Here is a 19,250-nt window from a genome sequence, read left to right on the forward strand (position 1 = left end):
TTGGGTTGGAAGGGACCTCTGGAGGTCTGTACCTGCACTCCCTGCTCACAGCAGGTTGCTGGGGGCAGTGAGGGCTGGATGCCCCCCAAAAGAACAGCACCTAAGAGCCAGGCATGGTAAGAAGGCAGGCAGAGGGAGAGGCTTTCGCAGCAAGGGTAAGCATGCAAGCAACGTGAGCAAGGCAAGTACAGTGACGACAGCTGGGTTCATCAGAGAATCCAGATCTCCAGACAAGCCTGCGGTGATGAGGCAGGTCCAAAGTCAAACTAAGAAGTTAAGTCAGCACCAGGATCAGCTCTGGAGGCAGTAACCAGGGTGACCCACAGTCCAGTGATCGCTAGACAAGTCCATCCTGACAAAGCAGGTCTCAGGTCAAGTCAGGAAGTTGATCCATCAGTCTGGATCGACAGTGCATGGTCAGGCACAGGCAAGACTGCTTGGGCAGGATGCAAGGGCAAGAGCACCAGCTTAAAAGCAGTTCCTGGGGCAGGGGGTCAGCTCTGGCTGGAGCTCCAGCAGAGCTTTCTGGAAACTCTCCCCGAAGTCACCAGAGGGAAGGGGCAGCCCTCAGCAGCACTCTCTGATCTGGCCCCAGATCACACTGCCAAAGCCCCTGGAGCAGGGAGGATGCATTCAGCACTCCGAGCTAGTTCAGGTTGCTCAGAGCCTTGCCCAGGTCTCTTCTGAGCACCTCCAACGATGGAGGTTCCACAGCCTCTGGGACACTCACAGCAGGGCTGAAACATGCCCTGGGGAAAGGCTTTCCCTAATGCTCAGCAGGAACCTCCCTTGCAAGTCATGACTGTTGCCTCTTGTGCTTTCTCAGGGCCACTGTGAGCATACTCTGGCTCCATCTTCTCTTGGTAAGCTTGCCAAGTATGAATGAAATGTCAGGTGGCAGACACCACTCCTTTGGAAGAGGCTGCTCCTCTGCCAGAGTTTCAGCATCCTCCTCAAAACACAGTACTGAACTTCTCAAAAAGAACATCAGAAAACATAATCTTTTCTTACAGTTTCATCCCTGAAAATAGCGGAACTATTTTTACCTGGAACATTTTATAAATATTCCACTTCCAGCCGAGGAAAATTTAGCTCAAATATTTTGACAAAATTATGAACAACTGAAAAGCTGATCTCTTAATGAATCCTATGAAACAGTTTAACAATAAAGGGGGATGCTGATCATGCTACACCGAGCAGAAAAGCTCCTGACTTCAGGGTTCTGAAACCTTTCCTTAATTGTTATACATAGGCAATGGTGTGCCCGGTGTGAGATGTTGCGTTTTGTTCTTTGGGTTTTCAATCTGTTTCAGCTTGAATTGGTTTTGCTTCATTTTTGAGGATTCTAGTCAAATTTAATTGCTTTGGGTTCTGGGTATTTTTCCTGTCTGACAGAGAGAACCAGTGTTAGGTAGGTCTCCTGCTTCTGCATTTTTTGCCTTTGTTAGCCTGATTTTTTTATTCTGTCACGTGGTGATAAGAAGAGAACATGCATGTACTGTCTCTCAGGGAAATGAGTCACCCTAGCCTGCTTTATAGCTTCTGTTTAATGATTATGTATAACAAAAAATCCAAGCAAACAAACCTGAAAGCCCTACACTATGATGGAGTCCAACAATACCAATTGCTACAGAATAGAACCACTTGAAAGCATGGAACAGGAACAAACTACACAAAGCAATCATATTCAGTAAAGGAAAGCTAAAGGGGAATATTAGCTCAGCAAATCTTTTTCAACCTGTGTAGTTGACCCTCTACATCCTACTGCGGTAATTCCTGAATTAGTGTTCTTGCTAAGAATGTCAGGGGTAAAAGATGTCATTTGCTGCTTCCCTGCACTTCATGTCATTCACAGATGTGAACATTAAACAAATGTCTTCTTATCAAGTATGACTAAACAAGTGAAAGGTCAGAGAGATGGCAAAGGAGCACCGAATGCTTATTCTATATGGATCAGACAGGGTATCTGCAAAAATGCATAAATGCATTTGCATGTAGAGTCTTTTGATTTCCAAAAGAGACTAACAATCACTTCTGGAAATGGTTCCTTATTTGGATTATAGAGAAACATTGTGACCACTAACCATGATCTGAAGTGTATTTTATACTTTCTAGAAACCCACTGCCATTCTGGGTTCTGAAAGTCAGTTTGAAAAGATGTTTCAGAAGTCCTAGAACAAGCCAGACATAATCTTCAAATCCTTTTTACTACTGCTTGTATGCCTTTCACCATGCACTGGCTGTACGCCTCCCACCGCTTCATGTATCCCTCCAACAAAACATGTATTTTGTATTACAGACGCCCCAAGCAACTTAAGCAGTGCCTGCTTTGAGCTTGGGAGGATATCCCCCTGCCTCTGCTCCCCCTCCTTCCCTCCCACCCCGAAGTCGCTGGGAGTTGAAACAGATGTCCTCCAGAGGTCCTTCCAACCTAAAGAAATGTGTGATTCTGACCTGGTGGTTTAGATGCTGACTTGCCATCCCAAGCATTTTTTCAGCTCCTTCTTTATCATTCCCTCTTAAAGCTGTTCTTGCTTAGATTACGCTTTGCGTATCCAGCCTGACTTCCAGCTGCAGCTGGAGTCCTTGATCCTGCGGATCCCGTGGCTGACAGCCTTAAGTCTAAGCTTTACGTTTCATGAGCTCCTTTTGAAGCCTTTCTTTCAAACTCTTGTATTCTGCAATGCTAACAGAATCTCGGCAGAGGCCAGACTGTCACTGCGCTGGTACTGCTGTGCATCCTGCTGACCAAAATCGTCTCAGGGTTTCTTTGTGGTTTCCCACATTTCCCTGTCATCCACTGTCTCTGCTCTTACACTCACAGATCAATCTGGATTTGTATCATTTTTTTGTTTGGCTTGTGTGGCACCTTGTACAGTCAGGTAGTTGTCTCTAAGGGCTCCCAAACAAAACAGGAAGAAATAGCATAATATCACTGAAGAACTGGCTCTGCTGCTAATTTTGTTCAAGGATATTTGGGAGTCTGGATGTGCTAAAGGGAGACATCGCTATTACTGCTTTAACCTATTTTACTCAAATAGTAAGAGTGAGCAGGGAGAGGTGATCTAGTCTTCCTCCCTGCCCTGCAAATACCACACCTTGAAGCGCAGGCAGTCTACACTTCAGTGCCTGAAATACAAGGGAACAAGAAGTATTTTTCTTTAGGAGGGCAAGGGCTGGAAGGAAAGGATCAAACTTTTCCCCACAAAGTGATGATGAAAGGCATTTTCTGACTCTGAGTGGGAAAAAAAAAAAATAGAAAGGAAAAAGAAGATAAAAACAGTACAGACATCATCGGGCTACAAAGCAACCTGTCACTGCATCAGGAATGGACTCAGATAACAGGACCAAACCCTCAGCACAGTGTGACACCTGGAACAGCCTGTCCCAGCTTCAGAGGGATACCTGCAGGGTCTCAGCCTCTTCTTCTTTGCCCTCTTAGGAGCCTGTGTGGGTAAAACTCACCCAGCCAGATGTACCCAGGGCCGGCTGCAATGACAGGGAAGCTTTCACCAAAATTTCATTGCGACCAACATAACCATTTGCTTTCTGATTTGGGTTGGCTGGGTTTATTTTTTAATTTGAAACAACAAAAGAATGTCCAAACCCGACACCACATGCACGTGGCCAAAGCCACCCGTCCCTGGGCAGCCGCGCACACCAGCACAGCCCCACGGCGGTGGGTACCAAAGCGGGAAGGGTGTCCCCCCCCCCAGGAGCTCGGCGGAAGGAGCCGGCTGCAGCCTTCATCTTCCTCACACACACACACACACCCCCCCAGGCTCCCCCGGTGTCGCTGCCGGCGGGAGGACGTCTCCGAGCCGGGAGGAGCGCTCGCTGCTGTTACTACTCCCGCCCCACTCGCGTTCTCCGCGGCCAACAGCGGCCCCCGGCGGCGGCGACGGCTGCCGCTCTTCGGAGCCGAACCCGCGGAACCCCTAGCCGGGGGGGTCCCGGCACACGGCAGAGGGGTGACCATCCCCGGCTCCTCGGGGCGGGACTCCGGAGGGACCCTTCCTCTTGCAGCACCGGCGCCTCCGAGGTGTCCCGAGGCAAAGCAGCGAGGCTGGGGGGAGGTCACCCACCGGAGCACCCGAAAGAACGAGGCCGTCGAGTCCTGGGGGCAGGTACCCGGCGAGGAAAAAGCGATTAAAAAATAAGTGGTAATAAAGAAAAGAAGCTGCAAAGCAGAAGGAATTAAAGCTGAGAGTGCTTCTTCCCCAGGAGCAGGGGAAAAAGGGGAGGTAATTCTGTGGTCAAGGTAGCATCACCCAGTACGAAATGAAGAATAGAGAAGCAACAACTACAAAAGAAAGCATTGGAAAGCAGTCTTGCCCATCAGAGCTCTGAGCCTTCCGTGAGGGCTTGACCTGGTCAGAGCCTGGCCAGTGCTGAACTCCCACATTCGGGGAGTGCTGCAATAGGTGAAAACACAGCTGAAAAAGGTCTCACAACTCTGCACTTCGGGTTCAGAAATGCCGGAGTTAGTTTTCTCCTTGTGGACTCCTTGTGCCTAGGTGTCACGGTTGTCCTTGGTTACACAATAACAGATTGTTTTCCCCACCAAGTCCCTTCTTTGTTCTGTGTGTAGGAAGAACATGGTGCTCAGAAAGAGAAAAAAAAAAAGCAGCTAGTTGATATTTTTCCTTATTTTTCTTTCTTTTCCCCTCATGCTGTATACAAACCCATTGGGTATTTACTGCACATACCTGAACTCCATTCTGCAAACAGGGAGACTGTTCTGCTTCCCTGTAGTATTTATCATCGCTGCATCCAATGGCTTCGTAAATTTGAATTAACTTCTTTCTCCAGAGGCCCATAAGCTGATATGGTATTATTAGGATTTTATGGGCAAGGAAACTTAGTAGCTGAAAAGTATGTTCCAAATTACTTTGGGTGTCACTTTTCGGAGTGCTCTATAGCACGTATGCATTCTTTGTGTTCTCCTACTGATTTCAGCCACAAACACAAGATCTAAGCAATCCTGCAAACCAAACACCAAAGTCCCCAGCCGAAAGCCTGTATAAGAACAGGCACAGGAGCGCTAGCTTTCGGGGACAATTTGATGAGTGTGCTGATGCCCAGTTTGACCTGGGGGCTCCGGGGCAGAGGCAGGGACTGTGAAGGTGGTAGCAAGGGGTTCACAACCTCAGTGTTGTGAGATGAGTTTTTTCAGATGCTTCTACATCAGCATGTGACATCTAGATAATGAGCAAGGGGAATTAGACGTTCTCATTGATGAGCATGCATTTGATATAATTAGCATTACAAAAAACCCGGTAGAACAATTTGCATAATTGCAGCGCTAAATCCCCGGTTATGGCCTATTCAGAGGGGACAGGGAGGTTAAACAAAAAAATAGCAGTGTTGGGGAAACATCTGGCTATGGCTTAGGGACAGCAGTTGCTGCTATACAGCAGCTGGAAGCATTGCGGTGTGCCTGTGGAATGGGGGGGGGATACTCTCGGAGACTTGAATCTGGATCCTGGGAGAGACCTGCATCTGGGAGACCTACGGGATAAAGGATGTCCCGTTAGCACTTGTGGAAATTATTGATGACAATTTGTAAGCAAGGCAAGGATCAGCACTGCCACAAGCTGGCTTGGTTTTGGAGTGCCTTGCAATGGCTAGTGAGGTGTATGTTCTTGGCCTGGGAATTAGAGGTTGTCTTCTTGACCTGGTTGCTTTATTTGTGTATCTAGAGAGTAATCTGAACCACCAACAGGCATGCTTGGTGCTCCAAAAGGACCTTCCTCCAGAGGAGGGGAGTGGCATGGGGATTTAGTCCAGAAGAAACCCAGTGACAGAAAAATACCAGTGATTATACAGAAAATACTGGTGGCTGGTTGCACAAAGTTTATTACCCAGCCAGAGAGCCCACGCCTATAGCCAACGGGAAAATGCCATCTTAGTTTAGGGGTAATAAAAATGAGAAATTTAGAAAGTAAAAGGTCAAGACAGACAAAAAGGTGACACGGGTCATTCTGTCATTCTGCACTTTGTATTTTCTACTGGTGAGGGAAAGGAAAGCCAGTGGGTGAGACACCATGACTTACTGGAAAAGGAAGAATTAAATATAGGAGAAGCAATAGGAAAACTCTCAGGCTACTTAATTTAGAAATGTTATTTACTGACTTTAGCTGCATCAGAATAACTGCCAGTAGCAACATACTGTCAATCTGGTAAGTAGATCATTGCCACAGGCAGGTTGACATCAATGCTTCAAAGGGAAATGGTCAGACTCATCATTTGAGTTATTCTTGAAGCTTGGGAGGGCCCTGTCATACATACAATTCTCCATTTTGCTTTCTTCAAACCTGACCCTGTGCTGCTGCTCTATTCCCTCCATGCTGTCCTTCCTCATGACATTTTCTAGACATGCAGTCTGAAAGTACTAAAGAAAACTACTCTCTTCTAAAAACCCGAGGCACTTTGCACCAAAAACATGATTCAGCTTGGAGAGCAGCTCCCCAGGGACACCAAAACATGGGATGAATCTGATGATGCCTGCCTTTCCACCACTTCTTTCTGTCCTTGGGTTGTCTTCTGTAGCTCTCTGGTAGGGGGTAGCCTTCACCAATTTAAAGAATAATTTAAACCAAAGCAGAACGAAAATCAACTGTTCCCTGCTGGCTTGGATTTAGCACAGAGATGGCGTTAGTGGTCCTAGGAAATAACCTCCTCTGTGCTGACGGTTTGATCCGGCTGAGCTTTGTACTGCTTTTCCTGCCGGTCTGGCTGAGCGGACTGGTGGGTGGGGATCTCAGTTTGACAGACAGCTCTTCCTTATGCAGCTTCTGGTAGCTGCCGAGTGCTGTGGAGGGTAGTTGTCCTGCTTTATGTTCCAGACTGCCAGGGTTGCCTATGAGACATCAGACACTGCACAGCAACAAAGCCTGAAAAGAACAGGAAAGGCTCTGAGACCTGCTGGAGAAGGTGCTTGTGCTCATCACCAGAGGAACATTTTGAGATGCTGACAGCACGGTGACCCTACCAATAACACACAATCTTCATAGCACTGTCTTTGTGCTTGGATGCCAGGGAAGATGTCCAGAACAGCCTTTTGTCTCAGCTCTTTGGCCTCATGCCACAGTGACGGATGCTTTTTGGAAGCTGAGATGGGGCTTTGCTTGTATCTGGACCTGCAGCCACTTAGAGCTTACAGCTTCCAATCTCACAAGTTGATACTCCCTGTCCTGCACCATACCTGTATCAAATGCATCTCAAGTTCCTTCCCCAGATAGATTAGGAAGTGATTCCTAGGCTATAATTTTAAAGAGAAAGGTGGTCAAGGGAAGTTAGCATCTCTTTCTTATATTTTGTTGCTTCCACAGCTTCTCCGGGGCGGGGAATGGGGAGCGATGCAGAGAAGGAAAAGAAAATAAAAATCTCAACCATCCATAAAAAGGGGCAAGTTACAATTACAAAAAGAGAGATTCCACTTGGCTGTACATGAAACTACTGCAGGGTAAACTGGAAACTTTGTTGGAAAGGTGCAGTGTCCCTGTTTTGTGTGGCTGGTTAAGTTTATTTGGCTGTTGATGAAATAACAGTTTTAAAGATGTTAACATAAATACTTGAAGACCAATTTTAACATCTGATGTTGCTCCTATATGCAGGTCTGCAGGGTTTCTTAATGCCTTCCGTGTTTCTAGTTCAAGTCTAGGTGACTGCATCTGCCAGCAAACGTATCAGGTGTTGTTATAAAGACAGAAACACATCTGGAACAGCACACCTTGTAGGGCTCAGTCACTCTCAGCCTGTCCCACTTCATCCTCCATGGCTTCATAGTTTTTGAAGAGGATGAGGAAAGAAGAAGAATCACAGCCTTCAACAATTCTGGATGAACCGCATCCAGCTCTGGCATCCCAGTCATCTGCCCCATCAGCAATTCTGGTAAAACCCCTTACAGCCTGGGAAGTAAGCCAGGGTGGAGAGCAGGTATGGTATCTGTAAGGGGAATTGGGCAGAGCATGTAGGAATCAGGAAGAGGTACAGCACAGACCTTGGGAACACCTCACCTTTTTTTACATAAAGAGCTTTCTATCTGGTCTGCTAATCCCACCCTGCCCTTTCCCCTTCCGCCCCCCCCCCGCCCCCCCCCCCCCCAACCACAACAAAAAGCAAACAATAAAAGTTGGGTTTGTTAATCAAAGACTTTAAAAATGAGTCTTCATAAATAAATCTTCATTCATGTGGTTCAGTCTCCATGTCATTACCAAGGAGTCTGGAAAAGGAGCAGATGAGGATGTGGGGACCAGGAGGGATGCTCTTTTGCCCATAAGATGGTCACAGAATGTCATTTATCAGCTGGTGAAGAAAGCAGATTTTTTTTAGGAGTAACATATGCTTTTTCATATGGAGAATGGCAGCTCAGAAGCTGCTGTAGAATCCCCTCTGTCTTACTCTCTTTTTTTCCTTCTCTCCCTTAGCTCTTCAAGGTAGTAGCAGTGCTGCCAGCCTCAGCATTCCTGAATCATGACTCAGGAATGATGAGGTGAAGGAACCTGAGGGTTTGCTTATGCCCCTAGAACAGGATCCATGCTGGTTCTTGCTTGGCCAGTTCTTTGCCCACCCTTCCGCCTCAGATCTCCTTGCTCGGTTATCTGGGTGCTCTTCCTGCTCTTTGGTCTATCACAGCTTGTTCTTTCCTATCTCCAGGAAAGTTTGTTACGCCCTTCCCATCACTTTTAGCTCCCCTTTTCTCCTCATTTCGCTGGCTCCTTACTCCTCCGTTAGCCACAGCTCCCAAGCCTAGTGTGCTTGTTCAACATGCCCACCTTCCCTCTCCCTAGGCCCTGCTTCCACTACAGCTATTAGTCTTGACCTTTTTTTAACCCTGTGTACTCTGACTTTCAATCTAGTCATGTTTTTCACCCAGTCAAGGTTCTTTTCTCCCACTTCCACCCCTTCATTTTCTGGTAACTCCTGTCTTAATCCCCACACCAGTTCTAGTGTCATTACGCTCCTTGCCCTCATCTATTCCCTGTGCTTTCCATCCCCAAGGGACTTAACTGTCCTCCTTGCACTGAGCTGCTTCTCCTTCACCCTGAGTAGTGTCACCCTGATGCAAGGACAGCTCTCCTTCATGCACATCAGCTTCCTCCAAAGCATCTGGGTTTGAGCTGTAGTAAAGGGCTGTTCCATTTAACATATAGTTTAATGGTCTAAACCAAAATGTGTTTTCCTTTTTTTTTTCCCTAAGTAAATTAAATGAAGCTATATTTTAAAAGAAAAGAATATATAAAAAATCAGATGTAGGCAGACAGCCAAATGGAAAATTTCAGCTCCAATCATAAAAGTTAGAAGCCACTTAATGTTTTAGAGTGGGAATGCCCAGACAGCCTAATTCCAGCTCTGCTGTTAAGTCTCTCCTTCCAAAAAGCTGCAGTTTGAACTTGCCACTCTGGGATCAGTCACATCACTGTCTCTGGTAGCTTCAGAATAAGGCGGGAACACAGCATTTGCTTTGCCTTAGATCATGCCTTCTCACAGAAGCTTTGTCTGAATTGTAAGGCAGATGGAGACATGACGTCTGATAGCTGGAAACTGTTACTTTACACTCAAAGCCTGCAATATTTCTGGGGGAAGAGAGAAGGGCAAACCTGGAACCTGGAGTTTTGCATATGGTTGGTCTGTTAGCATTGTCACCAGTGTAAATAAACCCATTTAGAAACAGTCTTGTTATACCTCTAAAAATGGCTAATGTGGACATGTTCAAGCCTCGCCTAAGGTGGACCGTTTCAAACTGGTATAATTAATTTGGTGAGTTCTTAAAGTAAAGGATGAGGCACCTGTTAACTTAGTGCAATCAACCAGAGAGCCTCCGGGCTGGTGTGGCTCGCTGCCTGGGACTCTAATGATGCTCCTGTGCCTGCCTGCAGCATGCAGGTGCCCAGTGCAGCTACTGCCCCTGCAGCAATACGGCTCCTGCTCCCCAGGACAACACTTGTGTTACTTCTCTGTGAAAGGTGCAAGACGAAAGCTGCATGGCACAGGACCTGCTGTGGGGGCTGAGGACTGGAGGAGAGGAAGGAGGGCATGCAGAGAGGAGGAAACTGGCAGCACAGGCAGGCCCTGAAAAGTGGGGTGCCCTGGGAGGGCTGAGGTTGAATTAGATTCCTTAGCTCAGACCTTCTACTCTTGCAGCTGTTGTGGCATGAAGTGCTGGACTTCACACTGAAGCAGGCATCAAGCATGCATGATTTCTGCTCTGTCACTAGGGCCGAGAGATAAACAACTACTACTGCGCTAGGTCAGCAGTGGACAGCCAGGGTACAAGAGCACCGAACCTGCGATGATTCCCACCAAGTGAGCAGAGCGTGTACCCAAACCACAGATCTATCCAATTAAAGCCAGGCTCAGAGCAGATTAAGTTCCCCCTCTGCATTAGGTGTTCCGGGTTTTACTAAGCAGCTGTAATGTCGATCCAAATGTGTCACGTGCAGATGGTGTAGTACGGACCACACGTTGCAAATTAAATCTCTGTGTTAGCTCAGCTTGACACAACCTTGCTTTGCCTTCAGTAAAAGAAGCAAAAGACAACTCTCTTCACAAGGACCCAGGCTGGAGACCAGCTTGAGCGAGTGCCCAAGTACATGGAAACGTGCAAAACAGCAAGAAGGAAGGATTCTCAAAAGGACTCAGCACTTCCAGGCTCCAAGTACAGAGCTCCTTTCTCCGAGACCATGGAGTGATGAGTGCATTTGCCTGCTTGCTTGTTTCTAACTGATGCCAGATCATCTGCAAACGAAATGCATGACAGGCAGAAAACAAGCGGCACTTTGTAGGCTGCATCCTCCACCACAGCCCTGCACTCCCCTGCAGATGCTTTCCCTCCTGCTAACAGTTCTGCTGCAGGGGCACTCTCTGTAAAACACACAGTTTGCCAGGGGGCTCCTGCATCCGCTGCTGGAAAGCCAACAGACAAAGGGACCACACCTCGCCAGCACTGCCAGTGCTGGTAACCGGCAGCCACTGGGTACACAGCCACAGGCGTGCTCCTGGCTGACCCCTTCTCCGGTTCACCCGGATGAGGTTCGATAGCCTTCACCATGAAGCAGCAGCAGTGTGTTTGTCACTGGGAAAACAGAATCCTTCCCACCTTTCATCGCAGTGGTGTCCAAACTTAATGCTGCTGCTGCTGCCGCTCGAAAACCTCAGCCCCGTGTTTGCTCTGTGTGGACCTGACTGAATGGATGTGGGTGCCTTCGCTGTGTACCACCCTTATAGCTCCAAGGGAACGCCTCGCTGTCATGCTGCTGCCTATTCCTTGTTTCCCAGACCGCCTAGGAACTTTAAATACACAAAGTGGGTCATTCTGGAGCCTCTGTTCAGGATATTGGAAATCACAGGGGTTTGGGGTTTGTGTTCTTCTCTGCATATAAACCTTTTGCATGTTGGTATTTCAGCTTTTCGGGTTTACGCTTTCTATTCCTCCCTTAGGTATTGAGACACTTTTGCTGGCTTTAGCAATAAGTAATCGTTGGAAGTGCAAAACCATACATGTAAGGATGGGTGGTGTGTCCAGTAAAACCACCAAGCAGCTACAAAAGGCTACCCGGAGCAAGTAATAAACATTAAACACAACACAAAAGCACAAAAGCAGCGATGAAGCTGAAAGTAAAACCTGAAGGTGACAGTAAAAACTGTGTTCAGAAATATTCACACTCATGTGAGCAGAAGGCAAGATGAGGAGTTACCTTCCACAGCAGATGCGTGATAATGCAGATGCGATTAGATAGCCATGCTTTCCATGAGCCGACCAGAACGTGGCACGCAGTGCTCACGGGTGAGGAGTGGGAGCCCTTTCAGACAGCAGCATAGCACCCACCTAAGGTGTCCACAAAGGCAGTGCCAGCACAGCCCCAGGCCCCATGGCAGCGGGGGCTCTGTCCAGACCAGGAACGGCCACGTTGAACTTTGCCATTGAGCAGCACGATGTGGCGCTTGCTTTCCTGCTGACCCGAAGCAGCTGTGGGACGGCGGGCAGCACCTGGGCAAGGCCAGCGGACGCTTGCTGAGGGCTGAGTGGGGCAGGCACCGGGACAAGGGGGCATCCTGGGCAAGGCTCTGCAAGGGCGTGGGGCCAAGGCTGGGGCGGCGATGGGCCCGGGGACACCGGGAGAGGGTGAATCCAGTGCAGAGGTAGGCGGCAGGGCCGAGGTGAGGCAGTGCCAGGGGGCTGCGGAGGCTGGGGGAGCCTGGCCAGGAGAAGCAGAGCCGGGCCGGGCCGGGCCGGGCCGGGCCGAGCCGAGCGGGGCCGCCGATGTCTGGTTAACGGGGTCAGGCCTCAGCCGGTGGATATTATGGGATGGCGAGGCCCGCGGGGGGGTGTGTGTGTGCACGGGGTGAGGGCAAGCGGAGGGTATTATGGGATGGCGAGGCCGTCTGCGGCGGGGGAGGGCGAGCCAAGCCGCGGCTATTATGGGATGGCGAGGCCTCCCGCGACCAGAGGGGGGCAGGTGGGTGGTGGGGAAGTATTATGGGATGGCGGGCCCTGCTTTCCGCTGGGGGAGTATTATGGGATGAGGATGCCCCATAAGGGGATGGGGGGTGGGGAAGAGAGAAGCAGGCGGTTATTATGGGATGGCAGGGCCCGCGCCGCAGCCGGCGTGAGAGGAGTATTATGGGATGGCACCATTCCCTGCGCGTGTGACCGGGGCGACTATTATGGGATGCCTCTATACCTAGGGCGGGCTGCCTCCCTGGGAAATATTATGGGATGCGGCAGACAGAGGGAGGAGGGAGGGAGGGACGGAGAAGGGGGTTATTATGGGATGCCGCTGCAGAGCTGCCACCTCAGTCACCCCTCGCAGTACAGCCCTGCTGCCCCCGTCCCACCGCCTGCCCCTTCACCCCCCTTTCCTGTGCCCCTCGGCAAGTCATAACCGATAAAGCCGGCGGGGTATTATGGGCTGCCTGCTCCAGCGGTGTGGGGATTGGGGGTGGGGTGGGGGGGTGGTTGCTATGGAGCGTTTCCCGTCTGTGGCTATTATGGGATGGACTCGCCTTTGTGAACTATTATGGGATGCGGCCGGCTCGGCAGGGTGGGGCTGCCCAGGAGGGCTGCGGGGGCTCTCGCCGTGCGGGGCCTCGGGGCAGTGCAGGGAGGCGGGAGGGGGCACACGCCGTCGGACACGGGCAGAGACAAAACCGCGGTGGGGGTCGCGGCTGCCACCGCACGTGGGTTCCAAGGAAAGCCGAGGGTGGGTCCACGCCTCCAGCAGTCTGCGGGCTTCTGCTGGCTCTCAGGGGAAATTGTGTTGCCTGTGTGGCTGAGGCAGGGGAAGAACACGCAGCCCTTCAAAACTGAGGGTCCAGAGCTTCCCAGTGACTTGCAGTAGCTTAAAACAGTGCTGGGCTCCTCAGGACAAGAAAGACAAAGAGTTACTGGAGAGGGGCCACTGGAGGCCACAAGGATGCTCAGCGTTCTGGAGCATCTCCTGTGGAGAAACTGTGGGAGCTGGGTCTGGTTAGTCAGAGAAGAGCAGACTGAGAGGGGATCCCATCAATGCAAATCAGTATTTCAAAGGCAGGTACAAGGAGGATGGTGCCAGACTCTTTCCAGTAGCGCCCAGCGACAGGACAAGAAGAGGTGGCCATAAACTAAAACACAAGTTTCACCTCAACATGAGGAAGAACTTCTTTCCATTGAGGGTGGCAGAGCACTGGGACAGGCTGTCCAGGCGGCTGTGGAGCATCCCTCTCTGGAGACATTCAAACCCACCATGAACATGTTCCTGTGTGAGCTGCTCTGGGATTGGACCTGGTGATCTCCAGAGCTCCCATCTAACCCTAATGACTCTGTGAGACACTGGTCCCAGATGTATCTTCTTCAAGAAAAAAAACTTGCCCCATAAGGCCAGGCATCAGCTGGGAGCTGGCAACTTCAAGAACCATGCCCGTGCATGGCACAGAGCAAAACCCATCCCCGAGTAGTCCATCTCAGGACCTGGTACGTGACCACTGTTTCCTGCACCGAGGGCACAGCCCAAGAGTTACCTGCTTGGTTGATTGCCTGTTAGGACACAAGAGAAAACCTCATCCAGACACTCATGGTTCTAGCAGCTTTGCAAACCTCCACCTGGTTTTGAGCTAAAGGTGACTTGGTAGGTGTCACCACTGAGATTTGAGCTCTGTATGTCCTTTTCTTCTCAAGCAAGCCTGAGTCTGTCAGTCCTGCTCAGCAGCTGTGGGGTTCACACCCAGCCGAACGGGGTACACAGCCTCTAGGCTAATTTGCGCTGCTCCCTGTAGCACAGTTGTTGCTGGGTGCGTGCAGTGCTGGAAATGCCTCTCCCAGATCCAGCTGGAAGTAGGAAATGAAAGAGAATTCCGTCCCAGCCTGTTTTTTCAGTATTTCTGCTAAATGAGCTCAAGAGAAGATGTTTCAGTGATTTTTGCTAGCATGCACCGGCATTAATACAAGATGCAAAACCAGGTATCGCGGAACTGCAATCCAGGCAGCTTGAACCAGCAGGCTGTTACTGAAGTCTCTGTGAGACCACTTGCTTTTTCTCTGAGTGGATCCAACTGTTTGTTTCATCAAAAGGGGAGGAGGGCATATCTATCTAAGGAGCTTTAAATAGAGAAATAGAAACCAAAAAATGGTAACTAACAGTCCTTTACTTTTCCAGCCTTCATTATTCACTGTATACAAAATTCTATGTTGCAATTCTGTGTCTGGTAATGTTGCAAAGACAAATTTTTACAATTGCAAAATAACATTTTTTTCTTACCAAGTGCCTTTATCTTCAGGAAAATAAAGGTGACGATAAACATGGAAAATTCTAATCTGAATGTCTGGTGTCTGGCAAAGTTCTGAGTAACTGAAAACAAACTTGTAATGGAAAATATCGAGCAACCTTAGCTATAGGTGCCCGTACCAAGATGTGATGTTTTTTAAAGCAAGCAAGCTAGCAAAGCATACAGAGATAGAGATCAGCCGTTCAGATTTACAGGGGGCTGATCAATCCCCAATCTTCTCTATCTCTCCCCACGCCTCAGTTCTCTGCCACTAGCACTGCCTCACGCACCATGCACGTCTGGCTGATGCGGTGCGGCTCTGCCTGCACGGCCGCGCCATTCACCCTGCCCCCTCCTTCTCCTGACAAAACAGGAGATGAGGCTTATGACGAGCACAGAGCGAAGTCTGAACTGCTGCTCTTCTAACGGGAAGTAGATGCAGAGTCATGCATGCATATGGGTGGCCCTCACCTAGGCGGCTGTTTGAGACTGGATCTGCTGTTGATACTTACAATGTTGTTCTCAAAAAAGAAACACACGTGGTCTGTTCAGTGGTTCTTGATCTTATCCTTGTTGTATACTCCCAAATTCTCCGTGTGCACATCTGTCTCTGCCTCTTATTCCAGTGGTATTTGTTTGGTGCAGGAATAGCAGCTTGGACATGACAGGAAAAGCTCTTGTCTCTGTTCTGCAAGATGAGGAGGCTTTCTTATGTCATTTTCTTCCACGTCTGACACCAAAGCAAAGATACTTCCATTGTGTTAAGAAGATCACGCTTCACTGTGAAAAACAAGCAAAAGAATAGAAGGGGAGGGGGGCATGATGAAGAAAGCAAGAATAAAAATGGATCATTTAGATCCATCAGATCCATTAGCTTGCTATGGAGAGTTTGCAGAAATTTGGAAGTGGAGAAGAGTATTCTGGGCAGAAGAAAGAGGTTTTTTTTGTGTTAGGGAAGACTTTCAGAATTCAGGACAGTTGCTTTGGCTGGTGTTGGGGACACAGGATCCTCACAGCATAGTTTAAAATGGGGGGGGAGGAGGGTTGAAGAGACACTGACTCTGGGACAACAACTGAATATTGAGTGAAAGTTTGGACCTGTTTCTTACTAATTTCAAAGTAGAAGTTACTTATCTGGGGCTTTGATACCTCTCCCTCTCAAAATGGTCTAGGGCAAAATTCTCTGCCTTACCAAAGAAAAACAAAAGGCAAGCCTTCTCAGAAATCCTGAGAGCCTCAAGGTTACTTGGCAGAAGCTGTAAGACCTCAGCTCAGGGTCACAGCAAGCATCGATATGACCAAGAGAGCTGCTGAATAGAAAACACAAGGGGTAAGTCCATTCACATGAGCTACAAATGGTCAAAACTAGGTTAAGAGAAGAAGTGAAATGTACCTGCAGCCTTTGAGAAACAGCATTACACTTACAGATACATCAGATGATAGCAGTTTTACACAGATACTGAAAGATATCTTTTCATGTTACTGGTTGTATGTAACCTGACAAAACAGATATTACAGTCAGGCTAGAGCAATCCTCAGTCAGAGGAACAGCAAAAGCGAAGATGGGTAAAACAGAGGTATGTCTGTATCCTAGAACCCAACTGAAGCAATACAGTGTCACCCTCACAGCGTCCAGCACCTAAACCCATTAACACCTCTGCTTTGTTATTAGACATGAAAGGAGCTAACAAAAAACAGCTCGTGAGACCATAAACTGAGCTTTCAGATCACATTGTCTGCAGTACCAGCAAGTCACGCTTATAGTGTGTTATCTGTGTCCTACACAGTTAACACTAGCTTGGAAAGTCACCCTTCTTTCCAAAATGCTCTGGAGTCCCTTCCCTCCTCTCCACCCCCCCTTGCCTCCCTCACAGGGCAGCACTGAAATATGCTGGACGGGAGGGTTGGCCTGCACCCGCTCCTGAGGGAGAACACCGAAGGAATACCAGGGTCATGCTTTGCTCTCCTGGTTACTTTGGAGAAACGTGTCTCTGTCGAAAGTGAAACTGAGAAAGGGCTGTGGGCCTGATAAAGGCCTGGGCAGGAGAGGCTGCCTGTGAGGTGGAGGAAGGTGGGGCAGGGACCTGGACCCTGGGCAACTCACCATGCACAAAACCACAGAAATAAATGAGAGGCTGGGCCAGCACTGGGGCTGTGGGGATACAGAGCCCTCTTCATGCAGTTGTCCTTGGAAGCACAGCTTGGGGGAGGATGTGGAGAGTCCTCTTTTGTTTGGATTTCCCTAACAAGGGTGCAGCACTGACATGAAGGGAAGTTGCAGGCATTTTACCCCAACAGAAGTGTGCTGTGGGTTTGTTAGGGGCACTGTCACCCATCAGTGGGTAGGGAAGATTATATTACACAGATCTTGCTGTAATTGTTTCCAAGCCAAGTGCTATAAACTCAGAAGATTCAGTTAAACCAGGTAAGTAATCAAATGGCAGTAAGGTAGGGCAACTTCCAGGTTTAACACAGCCAAACAACTAGAAATTTGTTTCACGGTGTTACCGTCAAAGAAAAACATTTAGAAGTCTCATTTTGTTTGAAATCCATTTAATCTACTTGGCCCTCACAAAGAAACACCTTAATCATAAGCACTTATATCCTGTATGGATTTTTCTTTTAGAGTGAAAATTAAGACATTTTCTGACTGAGAAACTTGAGTTACAAAGAAAAAGGAGGTGGAGGTGAGGTGGAGAACCTTGGGGGCATTAATGATAAAAATGTGCTCAAGGGGCATACAAAGAGGGGTTTGAGGGAAGCAGTGACTCATTGGGAAGCTTGGAGCTTTCGTGACCGAAGTGCTACCAGTTGCTTAACTGTTAGGAAAGAGGTAATAACCCCAGACCATAACTCTGCCAGCAAGAGTGTCAGGCTGTAGAGGCAGCCTCAGTAACTAACCCCCTTTAGTTATAGAAACATAGAACGAACTCAATTGGAAAAGACCTTTAAGATCATCAAGTCCAACCCACATCATAGCTATCACCATGTGGCCAAACCGCCGGAAGAGTCCAGTGGTTGCTGGTTGAGGCCAGGCTGCTCAGCACAGGGAATTTGGTGTGGCTGTCCACATGGCTCCCGTTAGGATCACAGCTGTCAGTGCACAAAGGAGGGAATGAAAAGTCCTGCCGGGGTCCACGTGAGTTTGGTGGTGGTGTTATCCACCATGCATGTTTATAGTGCTGTTATGCTTGATCCACATGGAAGGTGAATAGCTTTTCCTCTGTGGGATAAACAACAGCAGTCATTCAGGTGAAGGTACACAGACAGGGACAGTGCCCATGTGTGTACCATGGCTGGGTGGAGCGTCAGTGGGATTTATATGTGTACCAGAAGGTGGGTAATGCAATGGCATTTTGGGACGTAAGTCTGGTCTTTGCCAGTGAGGGGTGAAGGACAACGCACGGGAGGGCCAGCTGCCTGCACATTTCATGTTGCAGGAGTGGGCCAGAGCGCATGGCTTTGATGGGCACATGGGCAGGATGGAGCTTGATGGTACCTCAACAGAGGGGTGCTGGCGCAAGGAGGTGGGCCATCGGAGGCTGCACGTGCAGCTAGGGGAGAGCTGGCCAGTAGTCCAAGACACTCTAGCACCTGGCAGAGGTGAGAGGATGGTGTTACAGAATACTTGCCTGCCTGGTGTACATGTGGACACATTTTTGGTGTGGTTTGGCAGGCACAGTGTGGATCATGTTGCAGGATCTGTGAACGACCCTTTGCAGTCTGTAACTGTAAATCCTCTGCTCGTATTTTGGGATGGATGTTTCACTGCGCTGGGACAAAACGTGCATGTGAACTACCAGGCATGGGACAGCGGAGCTGTTTGTGTGAGGAGGAACCTAACGTCGCCACCCAATGCTTTACCAGGAGAGGTGGACAGGACTGTGCCTCTCGGTTGAGATTAACAGTGCTACGACAATACTAAATGGGGGATACGCAACACTATGGGATGTGATTTTAATGGGAAATTAATGATACAGTTACACATGCATAATTGGGGTATATTTATGCCTATGGACAGCTCATGTCCGTATAGAGGGATGAATCTCCTGGCAGAGGGCCTTGGTGGGGAGCAGTGTGCAGTGCTATGTGAGAGGGAGGGATGCAGTACACAGAGGCACCGTGCATCCCTGAGGCACCGATAGTTGTGTAGGTACCAGCCGTTGGGAGAGGAAAGGCCTGGCGCTGTGTGCGGAGGGGAGCCAACAGAAGTCACCCGTGGTGGCTGTGCTGCCGGTGGGGATGGATGGCCTTGGAGCAGCCCTGCAGCCCCGCGGGCAGAGTGTGCGGGATGGGGCATGGCACAGGGAAGGGGAGCGAGCGGAGCACTCTGCCCCAAGACTGGGTGCCACCGGTGTGGGGCCGGCAGAGGGTGGTGCCCGCTGCGGGCCGCCAGGGCCCTGTGTCAGCGAACGGGCGGGCGGGCGGCGCGCAGGGGCCGGGCGATGCCAGAGCGCTCCGGGCTGCGTGGCTGGCCCCGTGCCCGGGACCTTGACGGCGGC

This window comes from Pezoporus wallicus, unplaced genomic scaffold (assembly GCF_028554395.1).
Source record: "Pezoporus wallicus isolate ANWC-B61680 ecotype Strahan unplaced genomic scaffold, APGP_CSIRO_Pwel_v1 contig_6598, whole genome shotgun sequence".
NCBI classification, from domain to species: Eukaryota; Metazoa; Chordata; class Aves; order Psittaciformes; family Psittacidae; genus Pezoporus; species Pezoporus wallicus.